This window comes from Erpetoichthys calabaricus, chromosome 16 (genome assembly GCF_900747795.2).
Source record: "Erpetoichthys calabaricus chromosome 16, fErpCal1.3, whole genome shotgun sequence".
NCBI classification, from domain to species: domain Eukaryota; kingdom Metazoa; phylum Chordata; class Cladistia; order Polypteriformes; family Polypteridae; genus Erpetoichthys; species Erpetoichthys calabaricus.
Window position 1 is genome coordinate 89,709,773 of NC_041409.2, and position 18,702 is coordinate 89,728,474.

The 18,702-nt window shown below is 45.5% G+C and overlaps 1 pseudogene; it reads right to left on the bottom strand.

The window, feature by feature from the left end:
* Positions 1-723: 723 nt before the first annotated feature.
* On the bottom strand, positions 724-871 carry LOC114642486 (uncharacterized; annotated as a pseudogene).
* Positions 872-18,702: the final 17,831 nt, after the last annotated feature.

Below are 18,702 nucleotides of genomic sequence, written 5' to 3' on the forward strand. Positions count from 1 at the left end.
CATACCATACTGCAGCAGTTCTCAAACAAAAAAACGGGGCGCGAATGTTGCCATATGCGGCATAATTACGCTATTCAAGGAAAATTTTAAACTTGTAGCAGTGTATCGTAAGCAAAAAATATAGGAATAAATTTTATTAGGGTTTCAAAAAAACGTTAGGGGGGCGCGATTAAAACTATTATGAAAACTCGGGTTGCAAATACTTAAAGGTTGAGAAATGCTGCCATACTGTACCATACCATACAATACCATACCGTAACGTACTATATTGTAACATACCATACCATACCATGTCATACTATGCTGTGTGATTCACTACCATACCATACTGTATCATACCATACCATCACATATTATGCTATATGATACCATACCACAGTGTTTCTCAACCTTTAAGTATTTGCGACCCGAGTTTTCATAAGAGTTTTAATCGCGCCCCCCTAACATTTTTTTGAAACCCTAATAAAATGTATTCCTATTTTTTTGTTCTTTATTTCGCCTTATACAATTTCTTATATTAGGAATTTGTTAGTTAGACCCCCTTGGGGTCAGAGCACAGGGTCAGCCATTGTACAGCGCCCCTGGAGCAATTACAGGTTAAGGGTGTTGCTCAAGGGCCCAGCAGAGTAGGATCTCTTTTGGCAGTGACGGGGATTCGACCCAGCAAGCTTCTGGATACCAGCGCAGATCCTTAGCCTCAGAGCCACCACTCCGCCCTAATAACAGGGGAGAGTGCGAACGCACTCCCCCACTACCACAAAATATGTAATCGAGTTTCTTGCATTTGGGGAAATTGCAGGGGTCAGCAATGGATGAGCCTCGCCCTGGGAGAACCTCCTTAGTGATTATGGTATCTCCCCTGCCATTTTTTGCTGCTGATACACCGTTACAAGTTTAAAATTTCCCTACAAATAGCAAAATTACGCCACATATGGCAACATTCACCCCCCACTTTTTGTTACTTCCCTGCCTAGGAGGGTGCGCCCCACAGTTTAAGAACTGCTGCCATACCACACCAAACCATACTATACCCTTTTCTAAGCCCACCTTACCCTTGCAGGGGTCTTGTATGAACCTTTTTTGTGTAATCAGTCCTATAGCCAAACATGATAAGGATGAAATATAAAGAGAAAAATGAAGGTTGTTTCATCACTTAATTAATCATTTAGTGTATTTCTAGAAATGTGATTATTCGGTCTATTTGTTTTAAATCCGTTCCATCATTTCGACATTTGCCTAGTGAGCTGGTTAAATTAACATAAACTGAGTGCTCAGATGAAGCCCATCGTGTTCAAATGTTTATCCCTGAGACTCGTTAATCAGCTGAAATCTCTTCAGCGTAATGTAAAGACAAAGCCGGTGATGAAAGGCATAAAACTTGTGGTTGCCTTGGCTCACACTTGCAGACCACCAAAAGTTTGAGAGGCCAACTGTCTCTCCATTTGCTACACAGCTGATATTAGGAGGAACTCCGAGTGAGGCACATTTTATTTTTGATCAAATTATTATTGAAAGACACAAAAGACCAACAACTTAGAGATATTTTAAATATAACACAATAACAATCGTATACGCCACTCCCCGCTCACCCAAACCCACCATGTAGAGTTCAAAGAACTGAATAGCAACAAGAATTTGAGCCTGAGTGGACGGGCAGCCCTGCATCAGCCCCGTCAAGGAGCTAAAAAGATAAAGATTGGAATTTCACTGCGGACCACGGGGAAGCCCCTCACGGGCTAAATGTATCAACTCTGATCAATTATCAATGCAGGGGCCAGAAGATCCATTGATCCTCGCCGCCTTGAATTCCAGAAGGGTCAAATTAAAAAGAAAAAAATAAAAGATTTTCAGACTGAGAGAGGAAGGGCGTTAGAAGATTTCCACCCAGAAGCGAGGGAAGCTTTTGTAGCAAACGTCATTAAGTCATATCTCCTTGGAAAACGGGGGAAATGTGAAGAAGGAGAGGAATGTTAGTAGAGAGAATGGATGGCAGAACATTAACCACAACAGACCAACAACAGGACCCTGAGGGACAAACCCAACCCAAAATGTGCTGTGTATTAACGTGTGCTTTATTGTTATTTTTGTAATGTAATGTTTTATATTTTTATATATTATTTTTCAATTAATGAGCTCTTTTTTAAGAGGCGCCTCCATCCCATGTATTATGTGGGTGGAGCCCTAGAAGGCGGGGCCACCCTGACACGCCTCCTGCTGCCCCTCCCTCCCTCTGCCTTCATCTGGAGTTTACATTTGTGGATTTTCCTGTTTCTTGTTATGTTGTTTTTTTTTCTGTTTTTTTATACTCCATACGACTGCTGAAGGTCTGTGCATTGGAGCTGAGGAGTCCTCTACAGCGCATCTTCAACCTGAGCCTGGAACAGGGGAGAGTCCCGAGGCTTTGGAAAACATCTTGCATCACCCCAGTCCGAAAGGTATCACGTCCTAGTGAGCTGAATGACTTCAGACCTGTCGCCTTGACGTCACATGTGATGAAGACCATGGAGAGGCTGCTGCTTCACCACCTTAGGCCACAGGTTCAACACGTCCTTGATCCTCTGCAGTTTGCATATCAGGAGAAGGTGGGAGCGGAGGATGCCATCATCTATATGCTACACCGATCCCTCTCGCACTTGGACAGAGGCAGTGGTGCTGTAAGTATTATGTTTCTGGACTTCTCTAGCGCCTTCAACACCATCCAACCTCTACTCCTTAGGGACAAGCTGACAGAGATGGGAGTAGATTCATACCTGGTGGCATGGATCGTGGACTATCTTACAGACAGACCTCAGTATGTGCGTCTTGGGAACTGCAGGTCTGACATTGTGGTCAGCAGCACAGGAGCACAGCAGAGGACTGTACTTTCTCCGGTCCTGTTCAGCCTATATACATCGGACTTCCAATACAACTCGGAGACCTGCCACGTGCAAAAGTTCACTGATGACACTGCTATCGTGGGCTGCATCAGGAGTGGGCAGGAGGAGGAGTATAGGAACCTCATCAAGGACTTTGTTAAATGGTGCGACTCAAACCACCTACACCTGAACACTAGCAAAACCAAAGAGCTGGTGGTGGATTTTAGGAGGCCCAGACCCCTCATGGACCCCGTGATCATCAGAGGTGACTGTGTGCAGATGGTGCAGACCTATAAATATCTGGGAGTGCAGCTGGATGATAAATTTGACTGGACTGCCAATACTGATGCTCTGTGCAAGAAAGGACAGAGCCGACTATACTTCCTTAGAAGGCTGGCATCCTTCAACATCTGCAATAAGATGCTGCAGATGTTCTATCAAACAGTTGTGGCGAGCGCCCTCTTCTACGCAGTGGTGTGCTGGGGAGGCAGCATTAAGAAGAAAGACGCCTCACGCCTGGACAAACTGGTGAGGAAGGCAGGCTCTATTGTTGGCATGGAGCTGGACAGTTTGACATCTGTGGCAGGGCGCTGAGCAGACTCCTGTCAATCATGGAGAATCCACTGTATCCACTGAACAGGATCATCTCCAGACAGAGGAGCAGCTTCAGCGACAGACTGCTGTCACTGTCCTGCTCCACTGACAGACTGAGGAGATCGTTCCTCCCCCAAACTATGCGACTCTTCAATTCCACCCGGGGGGGTAAACGTTAACATTTAACATTATACAAAGTTATTGTCTGTTTTTCACCTGCATTATTATCAGTCTTTAATTTAATATTATTTATTGTATCAGTATGCTGCTGCTGGAGAATGTGAATTTCCCATTGGGATTAATAAAGTATCTATCTATCTATCTATCTATCTATCTATCTATCTATCTATCTATCTATCTATCTATCTATCTATCTATCTATCTATCTATCTACTCCATGTTTTGTTTTGAGGATTTCGATTAAGGATTGCACATCAGGAGTTATTTGTTCTAGGACTTCCTTTTAGGCAACTCCTTTATGTCTATTTTTGTTCTTTTGAACATCTTGGCTTTGTTTTCTGTTTTGTTCTTAAATGTTCTTCATTTTCCCAGCCCTGGACCGGCACTTTGCCGAGGTGATCTGGTTGGATCTGATTGGCTGGGAGCTTTAGGGATGCTCGGAGGTGGCTCATCTGGAACTTTCTGATCCTGAAAGGGTCTCTCTTCATGAACTGGTTTAGCCTGAATTATTCAAAAAGACCCTCCTTAGAAAACAAATTAGAAAACATACAGGAGAGGGTTACCAGAACCCACCACTGGAGCCAAGCCTGCAGGTGGCACTCGCCGGTGGGCAAGAAACCCACCTAACCTGGCCATGCTCTGCGTGAAATGGCGATGTGGGGCCATCTTGTGAGGATGAGGGTCCCTCACTTGTCTTCTCCTTGACTGATCACTCAGTTTGTTTTGTGGACGGCCTTCTCCAGCAGATTTCCGACTTGGCCATACTTGCTCCATTTCTTAATGACCAATGCTACCGATGACTTGGAGATGTTCTTGTCTACTTCTTTAGATATCTGCTGTTAATGGTGAGACCATCTCAAATGTTTCTGAGCAGCAATTGCATTTACAACTTGTTCAGACTCACTTGGATGAGAGCTTTACTTCATGTCTACCGAGGTTGGGCCTTCTCTCCTCCATGATTAACGTCTGTTATTTGGGGCTTTGAGTGGTATCATTAGAGTCGTTTTATTAATTTGTTTGCAATTCTCCAGACAAATCTCAGTGGGGTTGTAAATTCCTGGATGGAAGGCTTGACACCCCGACTACGAGTGTAGTCAATTCCTTAACCTGGTCAAGAGGACATAATAGAAGGACAACATGGAAGAACCTATAACTCGGGTTGGGATTCTTTTCCCAGTCGGGGTAGAAGAATAATGGATGGACAGGGTAAACATGGACATGGGAGGCAGCTCATTCCCCCACACAATAGGTGGCAGTGTTCCTCCAGGTCGGTCCCAGTTAGGACTCCCACAGTGGTGCATTAGAGTTGTGGTGCAGAAGAGCAGTTCTGTCAGGGCTCATGGGTGCTGCTGGATGCCACCATATTTAGTTCGGCACAGGGATTGCTTCCAGATTCGAACATTAAGGTTAAGGTTGGGAACAAGCACTGATACAGTGCGTTACTGCACCCACCACACAACGGACCACCTCAGGATTTCAGATTAGGACCAGAGAGCAGCTGGATCCGAAACTGATGGATAAATCCCTAATTGTGTGCGATAATTGAATTCACACACACACACCACACACACACACACACCCACACACACCCCATTACTGTTAGTATTTTTAGCTGCTGTGTTCCAGGAGGACATTTTCCCCATCCAAGTGAGAAGCCATTGTGTTTGTTATTTAAACGGCTCATGTTGCTCGACAGGTCATCCAGTATTATGATCACCAGACTGTCTCTGCCAGGCAGACATGTCCTGTGTTTGAGTCATCAAAGCTCACTGAAGCTCTGCTACCCTTTCCCATTTCCCAAGGTGGGCCCAGAAGGAGCTCTGGCTGCCTCCGCCGATGACTTCATCTTGAAACAACTGGTACTGTGGCCCAGTCCCATGTGGCAGGAGAGCCCCACGACGCCAGCGTCTGGCCAATTAATCGAGCAACTCCCACCTTTGTCTGCCTCCTGATAAAAACAAAACTCCTTCCATCCCACCCCAAAGTCCTCACATTGCCCTCAGTGAGGTCACATCACAGAATGGGAAAGGGAGCTCAAAACAGCATAGGACCCAACAAAAGGAGATGACCGCAGCCCCTTTGGTCACTTTGTCACATCATCTTCATTGAAAAGAGTGGGCTGCAACAGTTACAGATGACGGCTTCAGAGGGGAGAAGTGAAAATAAAGCCAGACAGTTAAGTGCAGTCCCCATGGTGGCTTCCACCCTACAAATAGGATTAACCTGCCACCGGGGCTGCTCTGCCAATCTGTTCTGGAATATTAATGGACAGTTAATGTCTAGACTGAGGGCGACACTAATCTGCGAATCCAGAGACCCCTGAGAGACTGAAACCTCTTGGGTGCTGAATAATCCAAAAGGGGCTTACGGGAGCCAAGGACAGCCAAGTGGAGTGGGCAGCCACATGATACTGAAGTGATAGAAAGAAAGAAAGAAAGAAAGAAAGAAAGAAAGAAAGAAAGAAAGAAAGAAAGAAAGAAAGAAAGAAAGAAAGAAAGAAAGAAGTTATATACAGTATGTACATACAGTATTTATGTTAACCTAATTGTATGTGCCACTATTTTATTTTGTATATACACTATGAGTATATATATGGTCGGCACAGTGGCACAGTGGGTATCGCTGCTGTCTCGTAGTTGGTAGACCTGGGGACCTGGGTTTGTTCCCGGGTCCTCCCTGTGTGGAGTTTGCATGTTCTCCCCGTGTCTGCGTGGGTTTCCTCCCACAGTCCGAAGACATGCAGGTTAGGTGGATTGGCGATTCTAAATTGGCCCTAGTGTGTGCTTGGTGTGTTTGTGTGTGTCCTGCAGTGGGTTGGCACCCTGCCCGGGATTGGTTCCTGCCTTGTGCCCGGTGTTGGCTGGGATTGGCTCCAGCAGACCCCTGTGACCCTGTGTTTGGATTCAGCGGGTTGGAAAATGGATGGATGGATATATATATATAACTGAGGGCACCATGGCGGATGTTAGCAGATTGCTGGCCAACCACAAGCGTTACCTGGAAGGTAACCACCCATACAATCAGATTGTGACACAGACTACGAATGCCGTGAATGTAATTACCCTGATCTACATGCTGTCAAATAAACGAACCACACGCCGTGGCGCAACGTTAGGGGCATCGCCTCTGCGCTGACGTCCGAGGTTCGATTCCCGAGAGGGAGTGCAGTGGAGTACACCACACGCCGTGGCGCAACGTTAGGGGCATCGCCTCTGGCGCTGACGTCCGAGGTTCGATTCCGAGAGGGAGTGCAGTGGAGTGTGTACACCTGATGAGCTCAGAATGAGGGCAAAACACGTGTCGTGTACTCTTTGCATTTATTTGACAGTAAACTATTTCAACCATTCTATGATCTGCTCCTCACAAACTGAGGGCACTGTGGCGGATGTTAGCAGATTGCTGGCCAACCACAAGCGTTACCTGGTAGGTAAACCACCCATACAATCAGATTGTGACACAGACTACGAATGCCGTGAATATATATATATATATAGATATATATATATATATATATTATATATATATATATATATATATATATATATACACTATCCAAGATGGTGACACTTCCGGTTAAATGCCAGCCAGGTAAGAAGAGGCGGGTCCAGGAGGAAAGACACTGGAAGTGACATCAGATGTGGTGAGGTTGTCAATCAACCTGTCTGTAGAGAGAGGAAGAGAAGAGGCATTACTATACAGCGCCACCCTGTGGATTGGAGAGGAATTAACATCACCAGAGCCTTTAAGCTGTCCCCAAGGTCCACATGTGTGACAATATATATGTGCATATATACTGTCGATATATATATATTTATGTTATTTGGCTTGTCCAAGTACTGTCTTTATAGGTTTTGTAATCCTCACAATTCCTGAATTAGATTAAGCCTTTTTTAAAACGTTGTGTTTTGTCACGTCATTTCAGCCCTCCATTGCCTGATCTCATTTTTTGACTCCCCAGTCGCTACTTTATCATTATCTCACGTCTTTAATTTTCACATGTCTGTCTGGGATCCACATTCTCGTGACGTTTTGTATCGTTGTGCTGCGCTCCATATCCATATCCATGCGGGGCCAACGGCTGAGTCTCACCGGGGGAGATTCCTGAAGTGACGTTTCACACAATGATGTGTTAATTAGAAATGCTTTACCGACTTTTTGCGCCCCCCAATCTCATCAGGTGCCAGACGACACCCCAGCTGCAGCCTGTTCAGGTCCGACCAGTCACAACATGACAGAAAACCAAAAATAAATCCGGGTCATTAAAGGCTTTCATTTAAATCGGTGATGCCACCCACTGACCTGGGAATGAAACAAATTTCCCAATTACCAGCCGGCTGGCAGCAGAAAGGTCGTGTAAATTGGGAATACGGCTCTGCCGTTTCAAGAAAGAATTTTGTAAAATCCCATCCAGATTGTCTCTCTGCTGCCCACTTCACTTCTCACCAGGATGCATATGGCAGGTATTTTCAGACAACAAGCCATTTGGGACATAATAATGGCGTCACCTCCTTGTGACTCGCCCAGACGGCCGCCGAGGCTCCAGCATTCTCTGACACGGCCCGCCACACATCTCCCACTTATTTTGCTTTCCTGCACTTTGGCTCATTATCTGCCACATTTCCCTCAATGATGAGGGCGGCTCAGTAGCTGAGACATCGGTGGCCTGCTGGGAGTCTGCCATTTAGACACCAGAAGCAGGAAGGAGAAGCCATTTTGGACTCAGCGGTGCAATCATCTGAGGAGCACAGGAGGAAGAATTATTTTATTAATTACACGACACACTCCATTTTATTCCACAGATTAAGGCATTAACCCCAGGTGGCACAACAGTGAACACCTCGACCTGACATCCTGGATTCAAATCTCAGTCATTCACTGAACTTTATACATTTCGAGTTTCTTCCAGATAATTCTTTTCCCAACCCAAAAGAAGTGCAGGATAGAGCAAGCATTACGGTTGTCCTCTCTTGATTTGACACATTTCTCCAAACCACACTGCTTGTTCTCAAAAGAGTTAATACTGCCACCCACACCCTTGGTCATTTTGTACAGATTGTACGTATTCATCGTTGTCAAACAAACTTCAAGATGGATATAACATGTCGAGTCAAGTGGCTTTATCACCATACCATCCATATGCCGAATTGCAGCATACAGTGGCATGAAATTACAAGAACAGAGCGCAACAAATACATCAACGCAGGACAAGGCCAAGACCTGTGATGTTGTGTGGTCGAGTGAGGAATCACAAGTCCCAAGCGATAAATGTTGGGACACCAATCCACTCGTCTGTATCCACTTCTGAACGAAAAAAATTAATAAAAATCCAAGTGCCAGATGGCGCGGAGGCAACAGAACAAACGAAAATAAAGATAGCCGCAATTGGGCTTCAGATCTCCTTCTTTCTTCATAGCAAATCAATTGATTACTCAGGAGCTCCATCCTGCACCGTGCTCTGTTCACAGAGTGAAGCCTCCATCCATCAACCTCATGATTTATAGTCGGGAGACCTGAAGAGGCAGAGTCAGGTGACCCATCCTTCTGTCAATGACCTGAAGGGGTGGAGTCAGGTGATGTCTCCTTCTGTCAATCAAGTGACTTATAGGTGGGAGACCTGAAGAGGTAGAGTAAGGTAACGCCTCCTTCCATCAACTCTTTGACTTATAGGCAGGAGAATGGAAGGGGCGGAGTCAGGTGAGGCCTCTTTCTCTCAACCATGTGACTTATAGGAGCGAGACCTGAAGAGGCAGAGTAAGGTAACGCCTCCTTCCATCAACTCTTTGACTTATAGGCAGGAGAATGGAAGGGGTGGAGTCAGGTGAGGCCTCCTTCTCTCAACCATGTGACTTATAGGAGCGAGAAGGGGCGAAGTCAGGTGACCCATCCTTCTGTCAATTGACCTGAAGGGGTGGAGTCAGGTGATGTCTCCTTCTGTCAATCAAGTGACTTATAGGTGGGAGACCTGAAGAGGCACAGTAAGGTAACGCCTCCTTCCATCAACTCTTTGACTTATAAATGGGAGAACAGAAGGGGCAGAGTCAAGTGTGGCCTCCTTCTGTCAATCATGTGACTTATAGACAGGAGACCTGAAGGGGCAGAGTCAGGTGACGCCTCCTTCCATCAACCCCTATGACTTATTGATGGGAGAACGGAAGGGGCGGAGTCAGGTGACACATCCTTCCAGCAACTCTTTGACTTTTAGGCAGGAGAATGGAAGGGGCAGAGTCAGGTAAGGCATCCTTCTGTCAATCATGTGACTTATACGCAGGGGTGGAGTCAGGTCACGCCTCCTCCTGTCATCCCCATGACTTATAGCCCTGAGACTGGAAGGCACGGAGTCAGACGCATCTTCTGGACTCCTTCAGTGCTGTGTCTTTTCAGAGAATCCTGGGGTACAGCTGGTTTGACTTTGTGTTGCTCACAGACTCCCAATTGAGGCACATTACCTGCATTGTTAGGGAGCGTCAGTTACGGCACTACAGCCATGTGGTCTGATTACCTGAGGGTGACCCGTCTCACAGAGTCCTCATTGTTGAGGACCCGATTGGCTGGACCAGAACCAAGGGGACACCCACGTAACACCTGGCTGCAGTAGATAGAGGGTCATTTCCAGAGGGTGGGACTGGACCGCATATGTGCCAGGGGGGTTACCAACCAGGATCCCAAGCTGTTTCGTCGTGTGGTGGGTGTGGCATCGTGCTGTACCACTGCATGCTCCCCATCCTGACCTGACCTGTGACGCCAGCCCTGCTAGTCTATAAAGAAGACTTGGGCATTACAAGATTCTCAAACTCATGTAATTCCTTTCAGCTTTAGAGGACTCCAAAGCAGCAGCGGGCACCAGTCCATCACAGGGCCCACTTACCCACACAACCACACTCCAATGACAAATTGAGTAGTGTGACCAATCAAGCTAATGTCTTGATAAAACCCCACATGGACACGGGGAGAACCTGAAAACTCAACATACACTGTAACTGGGTTGGGACTCGAGCCTGGGATGGCAGATCTGTGAGGCAGCAATGCTAACTCCTGTGCCATTCCCAGCCACGTGCCTGCCAGTCATGTGTGGAGATGAGCACAAGCCCTTGAGCAACAGTGGGTGTGTGTGTGTGTGTGTGCAAATTGACCCCAAACATATGCAGACAATCAACAGCAGATGATGTCCAAAAATATAATTAGCAGGTGCACCCGACATAACAGTTCTGTGTCTCTTTGAACTTAATTGCTAAAACACACACACAAATACACAAGGATCTCAAGCAAGTAGGGCTTCTGAGACCAGTGCGTCCCCCCAAATCGGCCCCTCCTCAGGGCAGAGTCACCAGATTCAATCTGCCAGCAGGGCTCCATGTGACAAGCAGGTGTCACTCAATCAGGCGCATTTTCACCTCCCCAGGAGGACAGATGGCCCCGGGCATGTTAACGATCCCACCTTTTCTCGCCAGCCCACCCCCACCGACAAACATTCTAATGATGCCCGCGCTGCTGGAGCGCTCCCACTTATTAACTCTTTGTTGAATGGCCTTTCAGCCATCAGGTGGGTCAACAGCCACACTTCATTATCCAGACCGCATTGCATTTTCTGTGGGTGGCAGTGTGCTCAACAAGCGCCCGCGTCTCACAGATGCCACGCTCACACGTACACATTCACAGGCTGTGTTTAATCAACAAAACGCTGCCTTTTTGAACTCTGTTTCATGATGAACAATATGGCCACCCTTTGACTTGGCTGGCAAGTCTAGTTTATAGTGCCCTGAGAAGCAGATATGGACGGATGAATGGAGGGGCAGAGAGAAACCAGCTGCATGGATGGACTTACGTCTAAACTGGCAATTATTTGAACAGCAGGATGCACTGGCAGAGATGGGTGAGATGGCAGCTAAATGGATGGAAGGATGGCTACAATGTTGGACAGTCGTGATAGAAGAAGGTGTAAAAGATGGAAAGATGGCTGCATGGACACAAGTATGACGTCCAGATGCACGAATGGAGGGGCAAGTGGCTCTGTGGATGGCTGGAAGAAATAGACGGCTCAGTGGGTGGATAGGCGGGCCTCTGGACAGGCAGATGGGCATAAAGTTAGAATTGGCGGATGTGAGAACAGATAGACATGTAGCTGGAATGATAAACTGAATTTTGCATTTACTAGTGAAACTTTTTGATTTATTCAGTTCTTGTTAGTTTCGCATCTTGGATCTCATCTGGGGGTCAGGGGTGTGGGTAGAAGTCGTCCATTTTCCCAACCCAGTTATCCAGAGCAGGGTAATGGGGCAGCTGGAGCCAAGCCGAGCAAGAAGAGGCACAAGGCTGGAGAGTCCATTGTGGTGAATTATATTATATTATATTTATTATATTATATTATATATATTATATTATATTATATTATATTATATTATCCATCCATCCATCCATTTTCTAACCCGCTGAATCCGAACACAGGGTCACGGGGGTCCGCCGGAGCCAATCCCAGCCAACACAGGGCACAAGGCAGGAACCAATCCTGGGCAGGGTGCCAACCCACCGCAGTATATTATATTATATTATATTATATTATATTATATTATTTATATTATATTATATTATATTATATTATATTACTGCGGTGGGCTGGCGCCCTGCAAGGGGTTTGTTTCCTGCCTTGTGCCCTGTGTTGGCTGGGATCGGCTCCGGCGGACCCCCGTGACCTGTGTTCGGATTCAGCGGGTTAGAAAATGGATGGATGGATGGATAATATAATATAATATAATATAATTAATATAATATAATATAATATAATATAATATAATTCACCACAATGGACTCTCCAGCCTTGTGCCTCTTCTTGCTCGGCTTGGCTCCAGCAGACTCCCAAGACCCTGTAGTTAGGATAAAGCGGGTTGGATAATTATATATTATATTATATTATATTATATTATATTATATTATATTATATTATATTATATGTACTGACCAGGGTGATGTTTGTAGATGGGTGAAGAATTGGCTCAGACACAGGAAGCAGAGGGTGATGATGGGAGGAACCTCATCAGAACTTGCTGATGTTAGGAGTGGTGACCAGCAGGGGGCAGTGCTGGGGCTGCTGCTATTTTTAATATATAGAAATGATTTAGATAGGAATATAAGGAACAAGATGGTTAAGTTTGTAGATGATACCAAGATGGGTGGATTAGCAGATAATTTGGAATCTGTTATATTATTATAGAAAGACATGGACAGCAGACACGGTGGGCAGATTTGTGGCAGATGAAATTTAATGTCAGTAAATGTAAAGAATTACAGATAGGAAGTAAAAATGTGAGGTTTGAATACACAATGGGTGGTCGGAAAATCGAGAGTCCACCTTATGAGAAGGATTTAGGAGTCGTAGTGGACACTAAGCTATCGACTGACAGACAGTGTTCAGAATGTCAGGTTATATAGCGCCTTGATGTGTGGAGTACAAGTCACAGGAGGTTCTGCTCAAGCTTTATAACACACTGGTGAGGCCTCATCTGGAGTACGGTGGGCAGTTTTGGATTTCAGGCTACAAAAAGGACAAAGCAGCACAAGAGAAGGTCCAGAGAAGAGCGACGAGGCTGATTCAGGGCTACAGCAGATGAGTTATGAGGAAAGATTAACAGAGCTGAGCCTTTACAGTTTAAACAAAGGGAGATTAAGAGGAGACCTGACTGAAGTGTTTAAAATTATGAAGGGAATTAGTCCAGTGGATCAAGATGGTGACTTTAAATTGAGTTCATCAAGAAAATGGGTACACAGTTGGAAATTTGTTAAGAGCAAATTTCTCACAAACATCAGGAGGTTTTTCTTCATGCAGAGAACCACAGACACCTGGAGTAAGTGGCCAAGTAGTGTGGTAGACAGGAGGACTTTAGGGACCTTTAAAACTCGACTTGATGTTATGTTAGAAGAATTACGTGGACAAGATTGGCGAGCTTTGTTGGTCTGAATGGCCCGTTTTCATTCACATTTTCCTAACACTTTCATGTCCTGAAGAGACTGAGGCCTGTGAGAGACCAGCATGCTGTCCATGCTTGTTTCCAGCTTGTTTCCAGCTTTGTGCTCAATTCTGTTAGTGTGGGCTTCACACCCCTGTGACCCTGAATTGACCCAAGTGGTTCAGTAGGTAAGCCTGCATTGGGATCACAACAGATGATGATGGTGGTAATGATGATGATGATGGTGGTAATGATGATGATGATGGACAGCCTGCTAGACTGATACCTGGGAGGATGGGTGTGTTAATGTACAGATGGCCAGGAAGAACGGTTTATGGATTACTTTGTTGACAGATAAATTATTCATTTAATGAATTGATGGACACGCTGTCAGATGGCTAGATTAGTCAGTGGACGGATTTGCTGGTGGATACCTGGAAGAATGGACAGATGGATGAAATACTTCATTATCAGACTAGAAAGAGAGAGACTGATGTATGGAGAGATGGACATAAAGTTACGTGAATGGATGGACAGGTGGAGGTAGGGCCAAACACACAAATGTTTGAAGGGATAGATAGATAGATAGATAGATAGATAGATAGATAGATAGATAGATAGATAGATAGATAGATAGATAGATAGATAGATAGATAGATAGATAGATAGATAGATAGATAGATAGATAGATAGATAGATAGAAAGATAGATAGATAGATGTGAAAGGCACTATATAATAGATAGACAGATAGACTCTTTGCCAAGGTGTTTCATGGGCACAGTTCAGTCTCGCCCTCCTCCTGGCACACCTCTTCTGTTTATCTAATAAGCTCCTCCTCTTTCTAATGGTAGATTTGTGGTCTTAGGAGTTACCTGCAGGTCCTATGAGGGAATTTTGAGTTCTCAGAGACTTCATTCAGCATCTTGATATCTGGCTTGGACAAGATGGTAGTTGCTTAAAATCTTCTCCAGAGTGATGGTTGATTTCCAGAAGTCTGGAGTTCTTTTAAAATTTCTTTCCGGACTCATAGCCATCTCTGATTTTCTTTCTGAAGGCCCCAGAGAGCTCTTTGGATCACGCCATGATGCTCCTGATTCTACTTTGAGGTGTTTGAGGTGGTGAGAAATGGAGGGCTGACACTGCCTTTTGCCACATGCAAAATGTACATTTTTGTATATTTCAATTTTACAATGGACTACAAAATGTAAATGTTTGTCATATTAGATTACTGTTTAAATGAAGATCAAATCGTGATACGTCCACCCATGCTAAAATAAAGAAAACAACATTTCATGGGGTGCACTTACTTTTTCACATGACCTTTTTCCCCCCACAAGTCCACTAAGATGCTAACTTTTGAAGAGACTGAAAGACTCGTCCAGCCTTTCTGCTTCTAAGCGTTCAGTCCAGCTCTGGACTCGGTGTGTACGGCTGTGTGGCTGCGTTTCTGCACAGCTGCTTGTCTTCCATTTTTTTTCTCCTCCCAGAGCCCCCCATCTTGTCAATCAATCAACACTCCTGTTCCAAATTCCCAGCCCCCACCCCTCTCAGTCTTCATCGGCAGCTCAATTGCTTCCATGACCCCTGACTCCAGTTGGGGGGAGGTGGGGGGGGGGGAGTGGCCCACTGACTCTCATCATCCACCAGGAGGCTTCTTAAATATGAATTTATCTTGCTGTACGGACCACTCAAGACCGCCCACCACCCCGGCTTCTCCTATCTATCTCTCGAAAAGGTGACAAAAAATTAATCAACACCTTCAGGTCACCCTCAGCATGGCAGCATCGTAAATGAACAAGATTGCTAAAAACTTCATAAAACCTGCCACCCCCCCCATCACCTCCCCCCATAAGGACAGCTCAAGTCCTTGGAAATCTGCCATCAACTGCACACTGAATCACACATCACTCAATGGCCTCCTTTGTAGGAGAACCCTAAAGGTAACGAATAGAGTGCTACAGGTCATGGGGTGGGGGGGGGACGGCAGTAGGACAAGGTCAGCGACTTCATTCTTCATTTCTAATTATTAAAATTATAAAGTCTGGTGTCTATCTATCTATCTATCTATCTATCTATCTATCTATCTATCTATCTATCTATCTATCTATCTATCTATTATATGGTGCCTTTCATATCTATCTATCTATCTATCTATCTATCTATCTATCTATCTATCTATCTATCTACAGTGCATCCGTAAAGTATTCACAGCGCATCACTTTTCCACATTTTGTTATGTTACAGCCTTATTCCAAAATGGATTAAATTCATTTTTTTCCTCAGAATTCTACACACAACACCCCATAATGACAACGTGAAAAAAGTTTACTTGGGGGTTTTTGCAAATTTATTAAAAATAAAAGCATTGAGAAAGCACATGTACATAAGTATTCACAGCCTTTGCCATGAAGCTCAAACTTGAGCTCAGGTGTATCCTGTTTCCCCTGATCATCCTTGAGATGTTTCTGCAGCTTCATTGGAGTCCACCTGTGGTAAATTCAGTTGGTTGGACATGATTTGGAAAGGCACACACCTGTCTATATAAGGTCCCACAGTTGACAGTTCATGTCAGAGCACAAACCAAGCATGAAGTCAAAGGAATTGTCTGTAGACCTCCGAGACAGGATTGTCTCCAGGCACAAATCTGGGGAAGGTTACAGAAAAATTTCTGCTGCTTTGAAGGTCCCAATGAGCACAGTGGCCTCCATCATCTGTAAGTGGAAGAAGTTCGAAACCATCAGGACTCTTCCTAGAGCTGGCCGGCCAGCTAAACTGAGCGATCGGGGGAGAAGGGCCTTAGTCAGGGAGGTGACCAAGAACCCGATGGTCACTCTGTCAGCGCTCCAGAGGTCCTCTGTGGAGAGAGGAGAACCTTCCAGAAGGACAACCATCTCTGCAGCAATCCACCAATCAGGCCTGTATGGTAGAGTGGCCATACGGAAGTCACTCCTTAGTAAAAGGCACATGGCAGCCCACCTGGAGTTTGCCAAAAGGCACCTGAAGGACTCTCAGAGAAAGAAAATTCTCTGGTCTCATGAGACAAAGATTGAACTCTTTGTGTGAATGCCAGGTGTCACGTTTGGAGGAAACCAGGCACCGCTCATCACCAGGCCAATACCATCCCTACAGTGAAGCATGGTGGTGGCAGCATCATGCTGTGGAGATGTTTTTCAGCGGCAGGGACTGGAGACTAGTCAGGATAAAGGGAAAGATGACTGCAGCAATGTACAGAGACATCCTGGATGAAAACCTGCTCCAGAGTGCTCTTGACCTCAGACTGGGGCGACGGTTCATCTTTCAGCAGGACAACGACCCTAAACACACAGCCAAGATATCAAAGGAGTGGCTTCAGGACAACTCTGTGAATGTCCCTGAGTGGCCCAGCCAGAGCCCAGACTTGAATCTGATTGAACATCTCTGGAGAGATCTTAAAATGGCTGTGCACCGACGCTTCCCATCCAACCTGATGGAGCTTGAGAGGTGCTGCAAAGAGGAATGGGCGAAACTGGCCAAGGATAGGTGTGCCAAGCTTGTGGCATCATATTCAACAAGACTTGAGGCTGGAATTGCTGCCAAAGGTGCATCGACAAAGTATTGAGCAAAGGCTGTGAATACTTATGGACATGGGATTTCTCAGTTTTTTTATTTTTAATAAATTTGCAAGAACCTCAAGTAAACTTTTTTCACGTTGTCATTATGGGGTGTTGTGTGTAGACTTCTGAGGAAAAAATGAATTTAATCCATTTTGGAATAAGGCTGTAACATAACAAAATGTGGAAAAAGTGATGCGCTGTGAATACTTTCCGGGTGCACTCTATCTATCTATCTATCTATCTATCTATCTATCTATCTATCTATCTATCTATCTGAACAGGCATCCCGGCCAGTAAGGTGATGGTTTCTTACCCAGCGAGAGCGGAACGACACACATATTGGCCGCCAGGTTGAGAAATACCTTTGTAACTTTGTGCCCGGCTGGTAGACTGTATAATGAATGGACCAGCAGAAGCCGAGAGTCTTGAGGTGTTCCGTTCCGTTCCCCATACAGCAGGTGGCAGTGGTTCTCGTATGGCAGCCCAGTCTGAACACCCGCAGGGGTGCTTGGGAGTTGGAGTCCAGAAGTGCAACCCCTTTGGGGTCCCTGAGTGCCGACAGAGGGCGCTGTCTCGGGGGACTGTCCTAACTTCTATTTGACCCGGAAGTACTTCCCGGCACAACACGTTATATAACGCCTTTCCCTCTCTGTAACGTGTAATGCTCTTCAAGCTCTATGTCCCCATGTGGTCTCTCATGAAGCTCACGTTCCAAGCCTTTTCTCACTTCTCTCTGTCATCTGCGTCTACTGCACTGAGCCCACCGTTTTCTGTTTATCTTAGCATACCCTGTGCCGCCTCCCTTAGCTGTAATTAATTTAAAAAAAAAAACTCCTTTTAATAAATTTGTGGCTTGTTTGAGCTTCAAAGTCCCAAAAGACAAAGAAGACCCTAAATGCGTGAAAACGAAGCGCTATTAGGCAGTTAGTAATTAAAAGACGGAGCGCCATTAACTTGTTGGAGCGACGACGGAGCAGATCAGCGTGGTGCTTTAATGCGCTCAACAGAATGGCTCATTAGGCAGTGTGCTATTAGTGTTATTATTTGTATGCCGTCGTCATCATTTTAAACAAGTGCTGCATATTCAACAAGGGTCCTTATAAGATGTGATGTTTGTGGCACGGCAGGTAAGGTTACCATCAGAGGGCTTGACGTGACCCCAGAGGAGTCCCCAACCTATGATGAGTGTTGCCATTAGGCGATCAGCGTAACTTCCATTTGCATGCTGATGATGCCCATCGACTCCTCAGTTGCATCTTTAAGTCACGTCTTGCAGCATTTTTTTAAAAATCTGCTTAAATTTGGAGAACTGCAGTCGTATTGTGGGGCTGAGGGTCTGCCAACTGCCAGGCAATGCAGACAAGCCTGAACTCGAAGGCCGCGCCGTGAGCGGCCAGCCATATTTATCAGGTGAGATTTATTTCGCTGCTTGGGCTTGTCCTCCATTCACGAGATGATCCTCGAGCTCTCCGAGCCCCCCGGCCCCATTACACAGCCTGAACATAAAGGCCATGCTCACCCCGGCTTGACTGCTCTAATAA